At 40.6% G+C, this 21561-nt stretch overlaps 1 protein-coding gene across 4 annotated transcripts in view; it reads left to right on the forward strand.

Moving 5' to 3' along the window:
* LOC114052094 (uncharacterized protein C7orf50 homolog) overlaps positions 1-21561 on the forward strand; it is a 338906-nt gene that overhangs the window by 233586 nt on the left and 83759 nt on the right. The window lies entirely within an intron of this gene.

The raw sequence follows: 21561 nt of genomic DNA on the forward strand, positions 1-21561 counted from the left end.
AATGTATCCAGACCAATCCATTTACTGCAGGAAGAGAATAAAAGACTAGCCAGTCCATTCAGGTTCATTGGATGAGCAGGGAATCATGGATCAAGAACTGGAAAGAACCTTAGAGACAATGGAATTCAGTCCCCTCATTTTGTAAATGAAGACCCTGAGGCCCAGGGTGGTGAGTCATGTTGCCATGGTCACAGAGGCACTAAGTGTCAGATCTGAACCCAGGCCTTCTGTCTCCAGAACCAGTGCTCTTTTCATTGCCCCAGGCTGCCTGTGAAGTCTTGTAAGATACTGAAAAATTGGATACTCAAGGTCTTATGTAGAAGACCTGTCCAGAACCAGCTTCACTGGAGAAATCACAAGGCAAAAGTAGGAATGGTACTTATTTGGCTTCAAAACTAGGGGGTCAGGGAAGTTGGTTTGGTTGGTTTTTACCTGCTTTGCATAGATTACCAAACACAGACCCTGTCTGCCATATAGAATGGAGTAACAGACAGGAAAACAGAAGCAGGTCAGGCCACCAGAGGCTTTCTAGTTAACTGAGGAACATTTTCCACATTTTGTTTTACATAACTTTGCATACATAGTCATTTACACAAAATAGCAACTACTCTAAAAAGCTCCAAACCTACTCCAGCCAAAAAGAATGCATTTCTGAACCCAGACTTCCCCTGGGCACCTAAAAAAAGTATTTGTCCTGATTTAGAGAGAGGGAGATGTATGTCAGAGGGCCCTGATTTATGACTTCTACAGGAAAAGTTGTCATACCTGTGGGATACTTTTAGCAAGAAAACATTGATGGAATCTGTGAGGCTCTGTTTGAGAAAAGGGGGGCGGGGTTAACAAGTAACTTTGACAGGTTTAGAATTGAATGGAAAGCTTACGGGTGGGATGTGTGGTATGGGAGAAGGCTGAGGGATGATGAAATTACTTTTTAGTCCTTGTAATTTTCCAGTGACTTTGAAAGCTTCTCTAGTATGGTCTGCTACTACTTCAATAAGTATCTGGGTAATTTCTGCTTGGCAGCTGTCAGTTTTTTCATTTTAGTTCTACAACTGGAATTAGTCTATAATTTTCTTGCCCTCCCCTGCCCAGGACCAGGAGGGCACACACTGGATGCTAAAGGAAACTCTCAGTTACCTACTCCTGGTTCCATACTACATGTCGGCTCCACAGAGATATTGACCCATCTGGGTCAACCCCATTTTCTTCTCTTCCTTTTGGAAGACGTTAATAAAGAATAGTGACACTTCACTTTCTTACATGTACAGCCATTGGCTTCTCACAGAAGTCCCGGGAGCTGGGCAAGGCTGGGATCACTGCCTCTGTCACAGATCAAGATGAGGAAGCAGAAGGCCAGGAATTTAGGGTTACTTGATAAAATTGGTAGATCTAGGCCTGAGCTTCAGATCTCCCAACTCCTCTTCCATCGTGTATGTGTGCACATGCTTTCAAGCTGCATAACTGAAGAAGGCTGCAATGGAGATCAGATTTTGAGGAGATCTTTGACACTATTGAGGATGGGAAAATTTAAAACCAGTTCTTAACAGTAGGCAAGATATATACAGGTATGCCTGCAGAGTAGCACATAGCATTTACATGAATACGTGGCACTGGTCAGAACCTCATTACAGGAGGAAGTTAGTTTCATAGGAACAGGGTTGTATGATGGAGTTTGGGTCTGATATGTTAAACTTGTAACTGGGAGCTGGAACATTGTTATGTAGGGCAGAAAGGCGTTAAACACTCCCCAGTGCTGTCAGAACCAGGTTAAAATGTAATTGGGAAATATTTAACAAAAATAAATAAAAACATAGATGGTGTCACTGTGTGGTTTTCTAAGTCAATATGTACCTACCCTCAGGGATCCTCAGGGAGTTTGACACCACTATATAGGGCATACCAATAGAAGGAAATCTGTGAAGTATGAAAGATGAGTTGATTGCCTTTCCCATGATGAATTACCCAGACTTGGTGGTCAAAGCTATCTGATCCTATTCATCTTGTGGACTTCTGCTTTTCAGGAAGATGAGGCACAGCAAAAGTGTGAGGAGATTCTATACAGAAGAGGGCTGCTTATTGCTTGTGGGGGGAGGGCAAAGCTCCAAGCTCAAGTTAAGGCCTAGATAAAATTGCCAGTGGGCAAACAGTTTTCAAGAGTATTCCTTTTACTTACTTTTTCTCCTCCCTTTGTGTGCTAAGTGATTTCAAAGTGGCCCCTGGCTTCCCCCAAAGTGGCCCCTGGCTTCCCCCACTGCAACATCCCTTCCTTGATCCGGTACCTTCCCAAGTCAACGACCTATGCTTTCAACCTCTCTCACTTCCTTCCCTCTCCGTTAAGAGAGACCTGTCCTATATCCCATTTCCTCTAGTTCCTACTGTCTGAGAATGTTCTAGTGGTTGTGCATTAATTCATTAATAGCAGGCTATCTGTATACAGTCTGCTTTTCAGGGAGGGAAAAGGCTTGTGAAATCTGCTTTTTTGCTTTTAAACAATTTTGTATTTTAACTAACCACTTTAATGACCTAGGATTATAGATTTAAAGCTGAAAGAGCTCTTAGAAGCCATCAAACCCAACCTCCTTATTTTACAGATGGTGAAACTGAGGCACATAGAAATTAAGTGACTTGCCCAGAGTCAAACAGCAATAAGCTTATGAGGAGAGATTTGCACCCTGGTCTTCGAATCTGATGCTCTTTCTGATGCAACTTTTTCTTGCCTTTGGATATAGCAGATGGGCAACCTGTCTAATTAGTCCATCAGTATGTATTTCTTTGGGTTACTAGGTGGCGAAGTAGAGCACTGGACTTGGAATCACGAAGACTCATCATCATGAGTTCAAATTGGGCCTCAGACACTTACTAGCTATGTGACCCTGGGCAAGTCACTTAACCCTGTTTCTTCAATTTCCTCATCTGTAAAATGAGCAGGAGGAGGAAATGGCAAACCACTCCAGTATCTTTGCCAAGAAAACCCTAAATGAGATCGCAGAGAGTTAGAGACAGACCCTCCTGAAATAACTGAACAACAAAAATGTAATTCTTGGACAAGCATGATAAAAAGGTAAGCTGAGCCTAAAAATGATCAGGAAAAAATTGCATTAGGTTACGTGTTTCAAAATTGCGAAGTCCTTACAGTGACCCCCATACTGCCTCTGCAAAAGCCCATCTCACTCATCTTGATGAAATTGAAGGTGCCCACTGAGTAGCCTATTAAGCACCCTCAGTGCAAAATAAATGCTGGATAATTAGTCATTGCATCCCTCAGGGCATAGCCGGTGAAAGAAGAGACTATGTTGGGTATATATTGGGATTCATTTCCTGGCTGTGTCACTGCTGGTTGCAGTGACAATGTGAGGCAAATTGTTTAACCTTTTTTGGATTGTAGTTTCTTCCTTGAAAACGCCTTGCTATCACCTCCCTACTCTTTGACTCAGCTCTCTTAATTTATTCCTTTCTCTATGCCATTGACTGTTCCATGGGTACCTGTCTTTAGTAGATTTTGAGGATTGATCTAGATTTAATTCTATGCAGCATTTACTCTTTCTTGTTGGTGTTAATAGTTTGGATTTGTTGTTTTTTAAGGGACTAATTAACACATCTTTTCTAGAATTACAGATCATGTTCAGAGAGCTTGTAACCTCGGATATGACCATCCAGAGGGGCCATTCCAGTTCACTCCCTTTGATGTTATTTGCCCAAGGCCTATTTGAAATGAAGGTTAGAATTTCACTCAGAGTGCTAAATGCAGCACTTTCTCCCCTGTGTCCTGCTCCTGTCTACTCAGTGGGCAACCACAAACATGAAACCAAGGCCAGGACTTATGCACCATAGTGTTGAAGGACTGCAAAGCTCCTTGAGGGCAGGGACTATTTCATTTTTGACATATCTATCACTAGGAACTAACACAGTGATCAAGTCAAGACACTTGATGCATATTTCTTGGAAATTAAATTCAGAGAGGCAGGACTCTAAAGATCCTGCAGAAGGGATAAGGGTACATATAGGTGCATGTGTAAGGAAGTTGAAAAAGATGAGGAGAAGGTAGATAAAGAATAGCCAAGGGAATTTCCTTAGCCCTAAGCTCTTAAGAAAAACCACGGGGTCAGCCCTTTCAGAAAGGTTATCAGCAAAGGCAAAGTGTTTGCTCAGCTGGCCAGGGACCACCTGTCACCTTGTGTCAGGCAACCATCTCTGACATACTAGTGCCCCTCAGCTCATTTAGTCCCAGAACTCTGTTTTCATGTTTTCAGCATCAGAAGCTAAAATATAAGCTAAACACCCTCACCAACTAAAAGGTCCTTGGTCAATGGTTCCCCTTTAGTGGGACACAGGCACAAGGAATAGCCGTCTTAGGAAGTAACCTATGCTGGCATCCCTCTCCAGGGAGTGACTCTGAGGAGGAGGCAGCCATCCATTAACCACAGTGAGTCTTTTCTACCCTCTCTGCAGTCCTCCCACCATCACCACCCACTCTGGGCTGAACCAGTCATCTGCTCATGTCACAAGGATGGTGGCCCAAGAACTATTGCTTCACTCTGTTTTGCAGAGACTAATCTGAATTTGATGACTAGAGGTGGGAGGAAGGATGAGCAGGGAATGAGCAGCTGCCCTCAGAACTACTAAGAATAAATAGTTTGAGTAGAGCTGATGCCTTTTTTTAAGATCCTGAACTCAAAAAAACAGAGCAAAAGTGAGAAAATATTCATACACTGGGGAGTTGATGGGAGTTGAGGGAATAGACAAAAGGGGAACTAATAGTCTGAGACAGTGGTCTGCAGTGTTTTTAGACCCTACAAGACCCCTTTCATAATTTCTCTGGATTTCATAAAAAATCGAATCATAGGAATCATCCTTATACAGTGGAAAGAGTGCTGACTGGAGTCAGAAGACCTGGAGGCAAATGCTACCTTTGATACTACCCAAGGGAGACCTTGAGGAAGTCACTTAACATCCCTGTACCTCACTTTCCTTATCTGTAACTTGAAGGTGCTGGAGTAGGTAGCCTCCAAGGACCCCTCTTCCTCTGTTCTAACCTATAAAATTGAAAAACCTGAAATATAGATTATAATCATGCCTAGTGACTCCTTTTGAAACATAGAGTTTTCCTAAATACCATTCAAACAGGTCAACCCACATAATTATGGTCCACCCATATAATTTAAAACACCTTAGCCTCATCTGGTTCTCTGATAATTCATAGGTTACCATATGGAGAATCTGTAGGTAGAAAATGCATCAAAATTGGTGTGTGCATGTATGTAGGGAGAGGGTATATCTGGAAATAGTAATGTAGTGTTTATCTTGTTTTTCTAGTCTAGGATAATTTAAAAGTGCAGCTTCTCTTCTAAGGCATTTCTCACAATTCCCTAAGGGAAACCACATAGAACTAGTGTTAAAATTCAGACCTTTATATGTACCCTGTGCCCCTGTTGCAGGCACTACAAGGAAAACAATGACATGTGAACAAAGCTGTTGATAATTCCATTCCACAGCTGACTGCAGAGTACTTAGTGCCTTCTTATTTTCACACTACATTTCCCTCCAAAGATGTTTCTCACTTCAACCTGACAATTTCCAAGTTCTGAGCAATATTTAGGGCTCGCAAACAATCTCCTTTTTAAAAATGACCTTAAAAATAACTCCACCATGGGTTCAGTTTAAAGTAGGAGGCACTTTTAAATATTTTCATTCATAATTTTTTTTTAAATTAGCTATGACGTGCTGCATTCGAGCTTTGCTAATTATATCTACATTCAGACAGACCTATTTCTCATATGTACCACATTAGAGAATTCACTGTTAGTCGTTTTTCAGCTTCAACATGTGGGATCAGATGTTTCACAATTGAAAGAGCCGACAAGGACCTCAGAGTCCAGAGAAGAAGCTTACTAGTAGGGAGGGGTTGGGTGGGGGGGTGGAGTTATGTGGCCTGACCCTATGTTATCATAAATAAATAAATACAGCTGCCTTAGTCCATCTGAGAAAGAAAAAAAAAAATAGCAAAATTCTTACCCCAAGTCCATGAGCACTACAGAGGAGATGGTCGTGGAGGAGGATGCTGTGAATTAAATGCCCAAGGATGGGGGCAAGCGCGACAGCTTTGAATATCCTCCAAGTCTATACTCATTAAGCATAAGAAAACTTGGGGCAGGGGTGTGGGGTAAATAGAAGGCGAGTTTTGAAAGCCGGCACTCCGCACTTCGGCGCTGACAGGCATCAATATGAAAAACAGCCCGGACTTACCTAATAATTAACTTGCTATCGGGTCCCTCACTCCCATCCAACATGTGTGTTGAAATGTTGCAGAACGCGTGCGCCGCGCGGGGCTGACCCTAGTATTTCAGCACGCTTGGTCCGGCAGCTCCAGGAACCTCCCAGGGGGGACTGACGTGCTATCCAGTGTGTGCATTCTTGGCTGAAGGAGCTCCCATGTTGTATTCCGTCCCCTTCCTTCTCCCCTTCTTCCTCCTCCTCTTAGCATTCTCCTGATGGAAAATGCATTCGTGCTTGGCCCCAGGAAGAGGGGAGAGAGAATGATGCACTTGTCGGGTGGGCGCTTTCCCCGCACCGGATTTCAGCTTCCGAGACCACCCCTTCCTCCCTTCTCCCTGCCGTCCCTGCTGCCCCAGACGCCACCGCCACCAGCTCTTCGGGAAACGAGCCCCAGGTCCAGAGGCTCGGGAAGGAGAAGCCCAACGTTTCCTCTACTCCTGCTCACAGGAATCTCCCTGCCTGCCTGCAGAGTGAAAAGTTGTTCTGTCCAGTGGATCATCAAAGTTTAACTTTGAGGGGAGGGAGAAAGTGGAAAGCACATTCAACGCCTGTTGTCGAGATCTCCTCTCTCCCCCAGTGGGCCCCGAGCCTAGTGTTTTTATTGATTCCAATCACTGGGGGCTAGCTTGCTCTCAGAAGAAACACTGTGTAATGTGTTCTTTCCTGGCTTTCATTAAAGAAACTCAATGCACTCTGGTCGTGCTGCTGAGCTTGCCTGGCAACCTGCCGACTCTCTGTGGTCCTTCTTTCCCTGGAAGAGCCCCAGCTCGTTGCTTGCTCTTTCTACCCCCCCCCCTTTTTTTCTTTCCTTTGCTCCAGGAAGGATTTCAAAACATCTTACTCCCTGCCTTACCTCTCTCTCTTCTAAAGGTTATGAACAAGCAACATTCAGTCGGCTTTTTTTTCCTTAATGAGATCTTTAAGAAGTTTGTGGAAATTAGGTTGTCCCCCCATGCTTTCCAAAGAATTCAGCAATAACTGTTTTTATTTTTTTATGTCCTCTGTCTAGAGACCTGATCCAATCCCACCTCCCTACCCCCTTCCAATGAAGTATGTGCTTTGCACATAGTAAGCACCGTGTAAATGTTTGCTTGGATTGAATTGTGGCTGAATTGAAACTGGCTTTTCATTCCCAGAGCCCTAAAAAAAGGAATTAGGCTAGTTACAAACACAACTTCCCTCCAGAAATGCTAAGGATTGTTACGTGTGTGTGTGCTGTAGCCATAAAAGCAGACATTGCATGTATACGTCAAAGCCTTGCCTTAATCCGAAGGCTGAATGTTTAGTGACATGAGCCAGTATAGAACCCTAGATACCAGGGAAGTGTAGATATCTATAGATTCTACTTTCCTGACTTCTCCTCACACCCTACCCCCCAGCCAAGTAACCAATTCCCACCATAATAGGGTGCCATTATTTTATCCACATGTTTGTATTCATAGTAAAAATCACTAGAGAAAGAATTAGGAAGACATTAAGAAGTGAAATCCCACTCAAGCTTCGAAATACTAATAGTTTCATTAGGTTCCCTTTGAAAGCAGTTATTCACTAGAAGGAGGAGGAATATTCTGCAAAACAGTTTCTCCTCATGTTTCTATTCCTTGATATGTACTAGAGTTATAAACTCATTCTTTAGTCTTCCTCATGACTACTTATTAGAAAATAGTGGTGGTTCCCCTCCCCCTTTTCCCCCCCTTTTAAAAAACCAGTTTCTCTTATCTGGCATAATTAGTAAAAGTTCTTAACGTTATTATGTGTCTGATTGAGAAAAATCAGGAAAATCTTCCATCTAGAGATGTCAGACACCAAGCGCATCCAAGTTTAAATTTAGGATTCTTTGACATGTGGAAATTTTGCGTTTGTGTATATGAACATTTCTGGGTGTCCACATGCACTCCCCACCCCCCCAAGTGTATAGACAATGGTTGAAAGGCGCCTTCCCTGGATCTGAAAGATACAAAGGCTTGTTCTCATTTAAATCTGGCTTCCTGCAGAACTCGTTTGAGGTTTTTCTGCCTGAGTTGAGTCTATAGAAACCTTTCCAAATCAAGTTAATGTAATTTCTTTACAATGCCTCTTGCCAGCAGTTGTAGTAGTAGCACAAGGTAAACAGTTAGATTTTTCTAAAGCAATATAAGTTTACTTTATTTTTCTGCACAAAGCATTATCTTAAAATACGTTTAACCAACGAATTGAAATGTCTTCAGTGTCCCCAATGCTGGAAGGGTGGTCTTTTGGGGAGAAGGGAATGCAAGAGCTTATGTTTTCAAAATACTCAGTGAATGATAGGCAATATTTTTATTGGCCTAAAAGCCAATAAAGATTGAATTGTTTTCATGCACTTTGAAGTACAATCTTAAAGACTTTTCTAACTGCAGAACAGCTTGTATTGCTGGGAAAATGTTTACTTTGATTTTTAAGCTCACTTGGTATAACAGTGAAATTTAAGACTTTTTTTTTTACTTGTATTGACTGTATTTATAGATGCTAAGCTTTAGAAATGCAAAGGAACAAGAACCATAAATTCATCATAAGGAGCAAACCTCAGTAGTGATGACTTTCATGCAAGTCAGACGTAATCTGTGTGTTGGAAGGTACTGCTCTGCCTCTGCCCATGGGAAGTACTTAATAAATGTTTGTTGTTGTTATTGATGGTGGTGATAGTCTTGCTCAGAGTTTTCTCCCTATAACATGACCCACCACTGCCGTTGTACGTTTTCTTTTCCTAATTGATTGGAAAAGGGCCCAGACCCTAGAGGATTTGATGGGTTTGAAATTACATAGACTCATGGGGCTGTTTATAAAGGGGCCCTCTCTATTTAATCATTTAGTCTATCCCCCTGCCTCCAGGAAGAACTATCAAAAGTTCCCACTTTAGACAGATTATTTTCTCTTTTTTAATCTTAAAAAAATTCTCCAGAGAGGGGATGCTGTTTGCTTTTCAGGCAGTTCTTCCTGATAGATAACCCAAGAGTCCTTTCTGCTGTAATCTGAATCCATTCCTTTGTTTTATCCTCAGTGGAAATGGAGAAAAGTTGCTCAAATAGGGGAGAGAGGCTGGAGAGACAAGGAGGAAGGGAGGGAAGAGAAGGGGAGAGGTAGAAAGAAAGAAAAGGAGAGAGTAATAGAGAAGGGAGAGAGAAGGAGGGGAGAGAGGAAGAAGAGAAAGCAGGAAGGAGGATAGTGGGGGAGAGAGAAAGGAGGAGAGAATTATTTTTCCTGTTGTTAATCCAGCCTGTAAACGAATCCAAATCCTGTTTAGTGGTATGGTCAATTTAACTAAAGTTCCAATCATTGCCTTTTCCTGGCATTTCTTTCCCTTCTACCTCTCTTCTTTCCCGTGATGCCTTCTGTGTACTAGGACTAGGGTCCAACAGGACAGGGAACCAGCTACTGCCTTATACTCATGAGTGATGCCTTGACTTAGGAGTTGTCTAGATGTATCATGTGAAAAACTATGAACTGTTTGTTGGTATTTTTTTCTTGTTGTTTTAAATCATACTCTGGATAGTTTAGCTCCCCAAAACTGAGGAAAAGCAGCTTGGGTTCCTCATAGGTTTTTATTCCACTCCTACACTTCTTTCAAGATTTCTGTGTTCAGTAAGCTATTTAAAAGTTTTTGTGCAACCTTAAACTTAAAGAACTTTGGAGATAGACATGATAGTGACACACATGTCAAAACTGTCATTTGCTAATTAAAACCTCATTCTTTGTGAGAACGTAGAGCCTGGATCAGCCACAAATGGAGAATGTTCTCAACAAGATGGAAAAGTGGACTGAGTGATGTATCCCCAACAGTGATGGTTTAAGTTGAAGCTGCATGTCTGAGCTGTATTGTTTTAAAGCACATTTATTATGCTTTCATATGGCACTATAACTTGCATCCATCATGTGTTCAGCCAAATTTATTCACTGTTAAGGATACATACGGACTTTATAAACACACTGTAGTTAGCCTAATCCTACAGTCTTGTCTCCTTAGTCAGACTATGACATTTCCCTCCCCCCATCCCACCCTTGACATTGGGTGGTCCCTTTGACATACCTCTCTCCTTCCTTCCCATCCTTCCTGACTTAGGCCTTTCTCCCTGCAGTCTCTCCCTATGGGTTCTGATGCTGAGTGGGACTGTGAAACTAATTGGACTCCTGGAACACAAAGAGGCTTAGTGTTGCCGGTGGACCAGCTCACTGGACTAATCCTTCAGTGTTGGATTGCACCAGTCCCCCTATAGAAGTGTTTTACTGTTCCTCAGAGTGGCTGAGGTTGCCTCTGCTTGCTTTCCTGCTGTGTGTGTGGGGGGTGGCGGAGGGAGGGTTGGGGGGAGGAGGGAAGCAATTAATGAAAACAATAACAAAAGCCACACCCAACCCAAAACAGAAATACTGGGCCACTTTGAACCCCAGGGAAGTGTAACATGAGAATTAGAATGGGTTTGGCAAGGGGAATTGGTAACATCCTGAAGCAATATGATATGTTGATGAGAAAGTGCAGAGGCAACCACAGCCTTGGGATGATTAGAACTCCAGAGCCTCAATATGGAGCAACCATTTGCCATCCATTCATCTAGATACTGCAGCTCTTCTTACAGCAGCTCTCAAGGATTCATACCCATTTCCTTTTGCTTCCACTCCTTAAGATAGTAAGCAAGATGGAGCCTTTTAATAGTAATGGCAGTTGTGGTAAACCCCAGTTCCTTGGTTTTCAAGGCTATTTATACATTCAGTTGTCAAGTCAAGGTCAAGAAGTACTTATTAAGCACCTGCTGCATACCAGTTACTGTGCTAAGTGCTGGGGATACAAAGAGACAAAAAAAATAGCTCCTGTTCTCAAAGAGCTCACAATCTAATGAAGGAGACAGCATGTAAACATTAGACAGGAAAAATTGGAGCTAATCTTAAAGAGAAGGCACCAACAGTAAGATCCCTGAAGAAGGCCAGACTAACTTTAACAACAAGAATATGTCTGCCTGATGTCCATGAGATGACTTATACTTAGAGGCACCATGTATACCATCCCTAAAACTGCTTAATGGCCTGGGATTAGAAGAATCTGTGGAAGGAGAGATGTACAGGGGGCTGAAGCTGATGGGATCATCTCATCATATGCCTGATTTGGTGTTGCTTGAAGACTCCAGAATGCCTTTTGAAAAAATAATGCTTTGCTGTCAGCTCAGTGCTGCTTCAGTCTCAGTAGAACGTATCCCTGTCTAACCCCACAATGTGTTGATGTCTCTCCTATTTTATATCTTCTTTACAAGGGCATTAGCAAGTGGATTTTTTTCTTTTTCATTCTAATTATCATGATCTCCAATTCTCTATCTCCCCTCAGTCCCAGAAATGCACATCAGTTTTAAAAAAAAAGCAACAATAGAAACACTGTATACCTTTCTGTCATTAAGAATTTCATCTTTCATCATTCATTTTATGCTTCTGATGGTATTGAGAGTGATGAGAGGCTTACCTTTATTCTACACTCAGCCTTAGATATCAGATGCAACCCAGAATTGTCTGTCTGAGTCAGCTTTTCATACATTATTTCTTAGATTGGAGTGGAGCCAGTTAATAGAGTCTGGATGGATAAGAGAACAGACGACTTTCCTTTAACTATTGTGACAGCTGCTTGTCTGCCCAACCTTGTTATTAACAGTAGCTATCGTTTCTCCCTTAAGCAGTTTCGGTAGTGTACTCTTCCCTTTACAGAAGAGGCCCAGAGAAATGTAATGTTTTGACTAAAGTCATCCAGCAAGTTAGTGGCAAAGCTGGCACTAGAGTCCAAGTGTCTTAACTGTCCAACAATCTTCCTCCCTCCCTTCCTTCTTTCTTTCTTTCCTTCCTTCTTTCCTTCTTTCTTTCCCTCTCTCTCCTTCCTTCCTTTCTTAAAGGCTTTTCAGTTTAAAAAATTAAAATAAATGTTGATGCTTTAAAAAAAAATTCCTGTCACTTCCCAGTAACTACATGCATGTGCACATGTGTGCGCGAGCGCACACATACATACATACTCCAAACTCATATTACAAGAAGAACACTTAAACAGAAAAAATTAACACATTGGCCTTGCCTGATATTTACCTCCCTGCACATCTATAATCTACCACCCAAAGGAGGGAGACATGCATCCCCATCAGTCCTCTGAAGTCAGGATTGGTCAGTGCACTGATTGTGGTTCTGACTTCTCCTAGTGTAGTTATCTTTTACATTTCCAAAGCTCCTTCTGTTACATGAAAAGCACTGTGTATTCATTGATGTTGACTCTGCCAGCCTAAGATATCGTGACCAATAAAGAATATTTGAATCTAAGTTTGGTTTCCCTCCTCTTGGTCATTCCCGGGCTTACTCTATTACATGTGATCTGTCTGGATGCCAGATGTGCTGGAGGTCCAGTTATACATAGCATCCTCACTGTAACAGCATGTGTGCCATGGGACTACTTCAGATGAGATGGCATTCACAATCACACAGTCATTCTGGCATCCAAACCTACTGGGGTGGGGTCCTCTGTTACACCATACTCCACATTGTAACTCATGCTGTAGTAGACCTCAAGTACATTCTCTCCCCCCGCCCCCTGTGGTGCCATTCTTGGCACATTTGCTGAGTAGATTGTACTCCTTTGGCTATGGTCCCATGAAAGAGCTATGGCATCAGCTGTCCATTGCCAGTGGTACCCAATCCATTTTTCTTTAGAGTGATAATAAGTAATAAAAGCATAGATAACTTTGAAAAAAATTTATTTTCAGTTCCAAATTCTCTCCTTCCCTCCCACCTCCTCCCCCATCCATTGAAAAGGGAAGAAGTATGGTATCCATTATACATATGAAGTGTAATAAAAAAAGAAAACCACAGGCATTAAAAGCATAGACAATATATTTTTAAAAAATTTTAGTTCCAAATTCTTTCCCTCCCTCTACCTCCTCCTTCACCCATTGAGAAAGTAAGAAATATTATTTATAATTATACCTATGTAATTATATGCACATTTTAATTATACATATACATTATGTATATGAAGTAAAAAAAGCATAGAGAATCTATTCAAAGCATAGACCTGGCTGAGTCTGCATTCTTCACCATCCACTAAGCCACAAGTCCCCAACCAGAAGATTAGGATCTGATGGCATAACTAGAAGCTTTTCTTACTGACCAGGGAGACAGACTTTGGTTCTAGATCCAGCTCTGCCCCTGGCTTTATAAACTTGAGTGATTCAAGGAGTTTAGACTCCTGTCCGTTTTTTCTCATTTAAACAACTCAGAGGTTAGACTAAATGAAAGTTGAATGACTCATCCCTACTCAGGGTCTTTATTACACACAAGTAATCTCAAGACTTAAGGAAAATGAAAAATTGCTATTCTTCACCAAATAGAAGTTGAGAAACCCAGTCTTCAAGAGAATGTGAGGCTAACCTTGCCATGCTTATTACCATCACATTGTGACTCCATATATCTGGTGAAGATTGGATATTAGATGGATATTTCTGGTACAGGATACAGACATCATCCAGTGAACAGTTTGTAATGTCTTTGCCCTTGACTCTGAGCAGCACTATTACCAAGAGAGATTCCTAGAATATGAGAATTGGAAGAGATTTTGAAGTCTTGACAACCCCTTCCTTTTTACCAAATGACAGTATTGGGCCTGGAAGAAACTCTGACAATGAGGAAACCAATATGAAGAGGTTTGCCACATAGCAGAGCCAGGATTAGAACCCAAACCTCCTAACATACAGCTTAGTGCTTTTTCCATCGTGCCAAACATACCTAGAATCATAGAAATTAAAATTTTGAGGGACCTCAGGGATCACTGAAGTAGAATGTCAATCCCTGAAGACCATGTACTATTTTCTTTTTTTTGTCTGAAACCCTGGACTTTAGTAGAGTGTCCTACACATAGTAAGAGTTTAATACTTTAAAAAATGAATCTGTAATTGGATTCCCCATCTTTTATTCCTTCTCATATTTACACCTTGAAGAAATTTTACATGTACAAGGAGAACACCTTAATATTTAAAAGAGTTCTTAATATTTTTTTGTGTCATGGGCTCCTTTGGGAGTCTGGTGAAGTCTATAGGGCCCTTCTTAGAATAATATTTTTAAATGCATAAAATAAAACTCATAGGATTACAAAGTAAACCAAAGGTCAGTGAAAATGATACATTTATTTCCCAACCCAAGGTCATAGACCCCCCCCCTGAAATCTATCCAAAAACTCCCTTGGGGGTCTATGAACCTCAGGAAAGAACCCTATGGTAAATCTTTTGGAAAGCAAGGAATCGCTTATATAAAACATGAGCCTCTCATTTTCTTATTTTATAAGGGCAAAATGCTGCATGTCAGGTTAAAGTGAGGTACATAGAGACATCTGTGTGGATGTATATGCATATGCTTATATGTGTATAACATATATGTATTATATACACATATATACATATATACACTTACCCATTTTAAACAGGTAGACAAAAAATGTGTCCTTGTGAGGCAGAAAAAGATTGACTTAGCAGGATGATGTTCTCATGACAATATAATATTGGTGGAAGGAGCCCCATTTTATTTTAGATTTTTATCAGGAAATAACAACCCTATATCTACCCCTAACCTGTCCCATGTAGTGCTATATTTGCATTCTGCCCTTAATTCTGACATTTCTGTGAAAGCACTTAAAAAACCTTGGTCTTAATCTAAGAATCATTACATTTAAGAAGACAAGGCAAACCTTTTTTGTACCAGCAAGTACGACAGCATTTTATAGCCTGAGAGACCACAGAACTGGCACTTTTTCCTCTGGGGGAGAAGGGTAAGGAGAAATTTAGTTAGGCAGCCATCTTCAGCCAAATCAATTACAGCAATTACTGTCCACTTATAGAAACAGGCCCACATCATTTGTGATGGGACCTTCTGGAAACAAATGAACTGAAATGATTAATGTCCTGGTTCCCAAAGGGACTTTGGCCAACAACCTAGCATTCAGAGGAACACTGGAAAAAGAGAGGCGGCTGGGTACAGTGGCAAGATCTCTGAACCAAGAGAAGTGATTTGGAATCCTAACTCTGCCACGTAGTTAGTACCTATGTGGCCTTTGGCTTAACCCCTCTGGTCCTTAGTTTCCACATTTGTAAAATGAGGGTGTTGAACTAGATGACCCCCAAGGTACCTTCCAGCTCTGAGTCAGGTGTTCTTAACCTGTGTATTTTAAATATATACAGATATATTTTTTAAAATAGCTGTTTCAGAATAATTGGTTTCCTTTGTAATCCTTTGTATTTTATTTTATGCATTTAAAAACATTCTTCTGTGAAGGAGGTCCACAGCCTTCACCAGAATGCCAAAAAGTTCTATGGTAAGGTAAAGAACCCCTGCCCTAGAGAAATGATTGTATGACTAATCCCCTACTGCTTATTGGAGAGTAATATTGGGACCAACCCTAGTCATCGTAATAAAATTGGCACATTGACTCTGTCCCCATTATCAAGTATTCTGTCTTGCCCTTTTTTTCCTTTGTGGAGGAAGGAAACAGAAAAACTTACTTTTTTTGCTGTAGGTGTTAACTATTCCTTCCCTGAGTAATATGTTTTCATTTTCAAAGACTACTGGGAGAGGGGAGTGCTTTACATATAACATAATCTGTGGCATGAGCTTAACCAAATTTAGGCAAGGGTAAGATGGCCAAGGACAGGTAGGTGGTGCAGTAGATAGAGTACTTGGCCAGAAGTCAGGAACACTTCATCATCCTGAGTTCAAATCCTGTTTGCCTCAGTTCTTCATCTGTAAAATGAGCTGGAGAAGGAAATGGCAAACCTCTCTAGTATCTTTGCCAAGAAAACCTCAAATGGGGTCATGAAGAGTCAGATACGATTGAACAACAACAAAGATGGACAAGTTAGATTGTTACAGTAAAAGTTTCTCTGGTAACTTTTAATTATATTATCCTACTTGAATAAAGTTCTATCCAAAATTGCCAGTCTGTTAGGTATAGTTTTGACTTAAAAAAAAAAAAGGTACCATTTTCTTCTTTGCTTTTCTAAATCAAGCCACATAGAGTGTTGCCTAATTGAAAAATGACCTGTCAGTTTGCAAAAATGAAAAAGAGTTGTAGTAGACCATGATGTTTATAAAACTGATCCTATAGCTAGACAAGAGATGGGAAATGCATAGTTTCTTTTAGGAATTTGATTATGGCCACATGAACATGAGCCTTAACGGTAAGAAATTCAACTTTTGTCTGAATTAGAATTGCCTGGTGTACTAAAGAGCATGTTTTTAAAGCAGAGGCACTTTACCCCAAAAAACCAAACTCCATACCCCCCAAAAAAATGAAAAAAAACTTTTGTATTACAGATTTGCAATCTCATTAACATAAAGATCAATGGTAGTAGTCATAGAATTTCAGCTACCATACATTTGAGAATTTTTGAGTCCCCTTCAAATTATTCTCTACACATAGCCAATCCTATGTCTGACTGATAATTCAGTGACAAAAACCTTTTCCTAAGGATTGCATCTTTTTGGGTCCCTGAAGGTCCACATCCATGATAAGAGCTGTGTTATGTTTAGAGGAGACTTTGGCAGTAGATTTGTTCAGACTTCTCTTGAAGGATGGAACAGATTATAGAAACCGAGTGTAACTGTGTTCCGTGAGCCTTGGATGTTTATATAGGGCCTTGGGTTTGGAGAGGAGCTTTTGAACATAGGTTAGAAAGCAATAAGCTAGAAACAATGAACGATGACTACTGAGTAAGAAGCTCGGTTGTATAACCTGTTGGAAGTACCCTTCCTCCTTACCTTGGATGGCACCTGGGCTAGCTCCAGCTGCCTCTACTTCTATCTGATCTGATCTGATCAGGAATTTTTCCTAAAAAAAAATCTTTCATCAGAATATTGACCTAGCCTGGGGGTTGATATAAATCAATTACATAGGCTCTCAGCACTCAGTTCAAGTCCTCTCTGCCTCCTACATTCACCTGATCACCTGATTTTAGCCTTGATTTTTAAACTTGACTTTACTCCCCAGATTGAGAGAAATGATGAAATCTTGGCATATGATATCAGGCTAAGCAAATAAGCAGATGTGATTGTGTTCATATTCTTTGTTGGGAGTAGAGAAGGGAGGGGGGAGGGAGGAGGCAGGACTAGGTATTTGTAAGCCTAAAGCAATTAGGCAACATTTGAAAATTACACACACCTCCTGTTGTAAGGCACCAGAGACTTTAAGCCTTTACTATAATACATGTAGTCTATATATTTATGCCTGTGTGCCCAGAGAACACATTTTTCTAGCATCATTGGTTAGAAGGCACCGTAAAGATGACCCAGGCCAACTCCCTGCCTTTTACTAATATGAAAGTTTAAATAATTAAGTGACCTTTGCCCAAGGTCACAGTAGAAAGTGGCAGAGCTAGGTTTCAAAACCAAGTTTTCTGCCTTCAAATCAAGTCTTCTTAATATGTGTATTTATAAAAGGTAATATTAAGAAGCTTGTTCCTTGTTTTGTTTCATGCATCTTCCTTTTTACCCATCTCATATGCACACTTTTTATCTAAGTGGTTACCTACTTTTCCAGTCCTTTGCCCCAAACTTTGATTCCTGGAGTTTTATTGATTATTTTGAATAGAGGCATAGGGTTTCTTAAAATTTCTTATCACAAAACAACATCGCATCAAACTCAGGAACATTTGAGAGTTTCCTAAATGAGATCCACATCCATTACTTAAAAGATTTTGGTCTAATTTTCCACACAAGAAAAGCAAAGTAGATGAAAAATGCCTTTTGCCAAGAATATAGTATACACTTGAATGGACAAGCTACATAGGTAGTTCATCTCTTCATATCTTTTGGACAGATACTGCTCACAGTGTCCTAGGCTCAGAATTAAACAAGAGTTTCATAGACAGGTCTACCTTTGGAAAATTTCATAGCACTTTGAATGATCCTTCACTTCTCCCTGTAACAATGGCCTCCCTTTTTAATATCAATTTTCTTTCATCAATGCTTAATGGCTGTGAGTCAGGAACGCCATTGTCTCTGAAGAACTAAAGTTTCAGGTCACCCAAAGGGAAAATGAGAAGGACGGCACATCCAGGGTTGGTGTGAATAGGCAGCAACATTTTTGTGGTTGATGTTCAGCATTTCAGTCATGTCCAGCTCTTCATGATTCCTTTTTAGGGTTTTCTTGGCAAAGATACTGGGGTGGTTTGCCATTTCCTTCTCTAACTCATTTTACAGATAAGGAAACTGAGGCAAAGAGGGTCACGTGACTTGCCCAGAGTCACACAGCTCTTAAGTGTCTGAGGCCAGATTTGAACTCATGAATATGAGTCTTTCTAATTCCAAGCCCAGTGCTCTATCCATTGCACATATCCCAGCTGCCCAGCAACATATTACCAAAGGAAAAAAATGGAACATATAGTGTGTCATCAGGGAGATTTATGACCCGAAAGGAAAGTAGAGCAGTTACGCAGCAAGATCAAGAAATAATCTTTGAACAACTCAGGTTTACCATTGGTATCCATGCAATGCTGAGAGATCTAGTAGAAATACAGCACCCACCACCACTTCAACATGTGGAGACCTTTTGTGGAGGAATTACTTAAGACATGAACAAGAGCTGCACAGGATGAGATGTGGGACTGAGTTATGATCTGCACCATTGGAAGGACTGACCATATCATAATGAGATCCCAGCTCCTGGGAATAATAGTCTATAATTGGCATAAATTTATAGTGATGAGGTTAGAGCAAAACCTGGCATGTCTGCATGAGGGGTGTGGGATTGCAGTCAATCTATTTCTAGGTAATGATCTAACATGGCTTCATGCTGACAAATACATTTTTCACATAGCCTGAGATATTTTTCATTAAGGAGGATCATTTTGGCTATATACACAGCAAATCCTTTGTATCTGAAGGTACCAGTGTTGTTTTCAGAGATGGTGAAGTTCTGTATATATACTATCCTTAATATTATACCTGGTAGAGATAAGGGAAATCATGATCTTTGGTGATGGCATGGTCTCTTATTTGAAGGGAAGGTGTTGTCAGAAGACAAGAATTGCTGTGTGTTTCATTGCAAACACCCCATAATTCAACACATTTGAGGCAGTTGGGATTTACCTTGATAGCAATGCTGAAATTCCCTTAACTCAGGAGTCCTTAACATTTTCTCTGTCATAGGACCCTTGGGCAGACTGGTGAAACCTTTGGGGCCTTTCTCAGGAGAATGTTTTTAAATACACCAAATAAAACTCATAGGATTACAAAGGAAATCAATTATATTGAAATATAATTAGCAAAACATTTTTTTAAAATTCACAGACCCCAGGTTAAGAACCTCTGCTTAACAGGATAAATTCCCACTTTTAAGAAAGAAAAAGGGGAGGAGGGTTGGGAAGGAATGGGGGAGAGCAGCTCTTTCTTTTGTTTCAGATGATCCAGAAGAGGCAAAGTTGTTAAGCATGGGACAAAAGTTGTCAAGGGATTGGCATTTTATGAGGGGACCTGGTGGGGAAGAGTCAAAAAGGGGAAGCCAAATGAAGGGGACAGGAGGCAGAGAAGCAACTTGTTTTGTTTTTACTAGAGTCATTGGAGGGAGGGTTAAAGAGTTTTTAGATAATAGGAGGAATGTGTGTGGGGGCAGGGAAGGTAATGAGCAGTTCTTTGACTGAAAATATAGGATAACTATTCTTTGCCAGTAATATTACAGTCTTATGCCATTGGGCCTTTCATGTACAAGCTTATGGACAAATAATAAACATATTTGCTATATCATTTTCCCAACCTCAATTAAATGGACTGTTAACTTCTATAGAGAAAGTTTAATATGGTAGAATGAGTTGGTATGTGGGAGTCAAACTAGGGTTTGATTCCTTGCTCTTACTTAAATGCATAACTTTAGGCAAGGCATTTAAATTCTCTGAGCCTCATTTCCTTCATCTATAAAATGGAAATAATGCTTCTACTCTCTGCTTCAAAGAGTTGTAGAGAAAGGGATATATAGACTTGCATTATTATTATCATTATCATTATTATTATTAGGCAGCTCTTGGAATAATCTTTGAAAAGCTACAGGAATGAAAGTATGGTTTGGGTCAGTTTTGATTTTTGTTGGTTTATTGTTATAATTCGTTTATCCCTGCTCCCAGCAGCCTTGGTATGAATGTTACTGCTTTTTAAATTAAAATAATTTCACTCCAGTACAATAATATGTCAAATGGTCACCCCTTATTTCTAGCCTGAGATTTAACAGAGGCTGTTAGGAGTGGGCAGAAATAGATAATCTGCCTAAAACTTTCTCCCCTGCTAATGTTTGTAATTCTACCCCTAAAGAGGCATTCCTTTGAGTTAAGCTTTGGGTGCTCTTTGTGTCTCTTTGTGTCTTTCTTCCCCTCTCTCCCTTCTTTCTCCTCTCTCTTTTCCTCCTCTGATTTCCATCCCCTGTCTCTCCCTCTTCATCCCCTTCACCCTTCTCTCTCTCTCTCCTTTTTAAAAGGCAGGCTGAAAAGCATTCCACCTAATGTTGCCCATGCATTGCATGTGATACGTAAATTCAGTTTCCTCTGGAACCAAAGGAGACCATAGCATCACAGCAGGAGAAAAGGGACTTAGAAAGGTGAAGAAGGGAACACTTGCTCAGCTCTCCTTCCTGCCTCCCCCTGCCCATACACACACTCTGCCTTTTTCATTGTAGGATACCTCCCTCTTTTTACCAACACAAAGAGGAAACATATTTTTGACTGGATTGTGAAAACTTATCATATGGTGGCTGTCAGCCCTTTAACTTTCCCCATGGTTCTTGCCTGTATGTTTAGGAGTTCAAGTTTTTGTTGTTGTTGTTGTTTTGTAAAGATTTAAATTGTCATAACAGCTTTTAAAACACTGGTCACGTGGTATGAATGAACGAATAAGTATTAAGTATTAACTCTGTACCAGGTACTATGTTTAGCACTGGGGATATGAATTGTAAAAAGCATGACAGTACCTACTCTTATGAAGCTTATATTTTAATAGTGGAAGATAGTATATATGGGAGAGTGGTGACCAGAGAGGGATGTTTTAGTTTGGAAAGTCACTGGAATGGTGAGTGGACTCGCAGGTCAGTTTGTTGACATGTCTTTTCCAAGAAAGGTCATATTGATTTGATTATTATTCCCAGAACAAGAGGTAGAAAGCCAGATGTTTGTAAAGGTCAAATCCTTGTAGCTTCCAGGTAGAGAGTTTATGGCCTCCTAGACTGTAACGGTAGGAACTATGTTTTCTCTAAACTATGTACCTCCCCGTAATGTGCATTTAGGCCCTCAG

This window comes from Vombatus ursinus, unplaced genomic scaffold (assembly GCF_900497805.2).
Source record: "Vombatus ursinus unplaced genomic scaffold, bare-nosed wombat genome assembly UNPS02014807.1, whole genome shotgun sequence".
Taxonomy (NCBI): Eukaryota; Metazoa; Chordata; class Mammalia; order Diprotodontia; family Vombatidae; genus Vombatus; species Vombatus ursinus.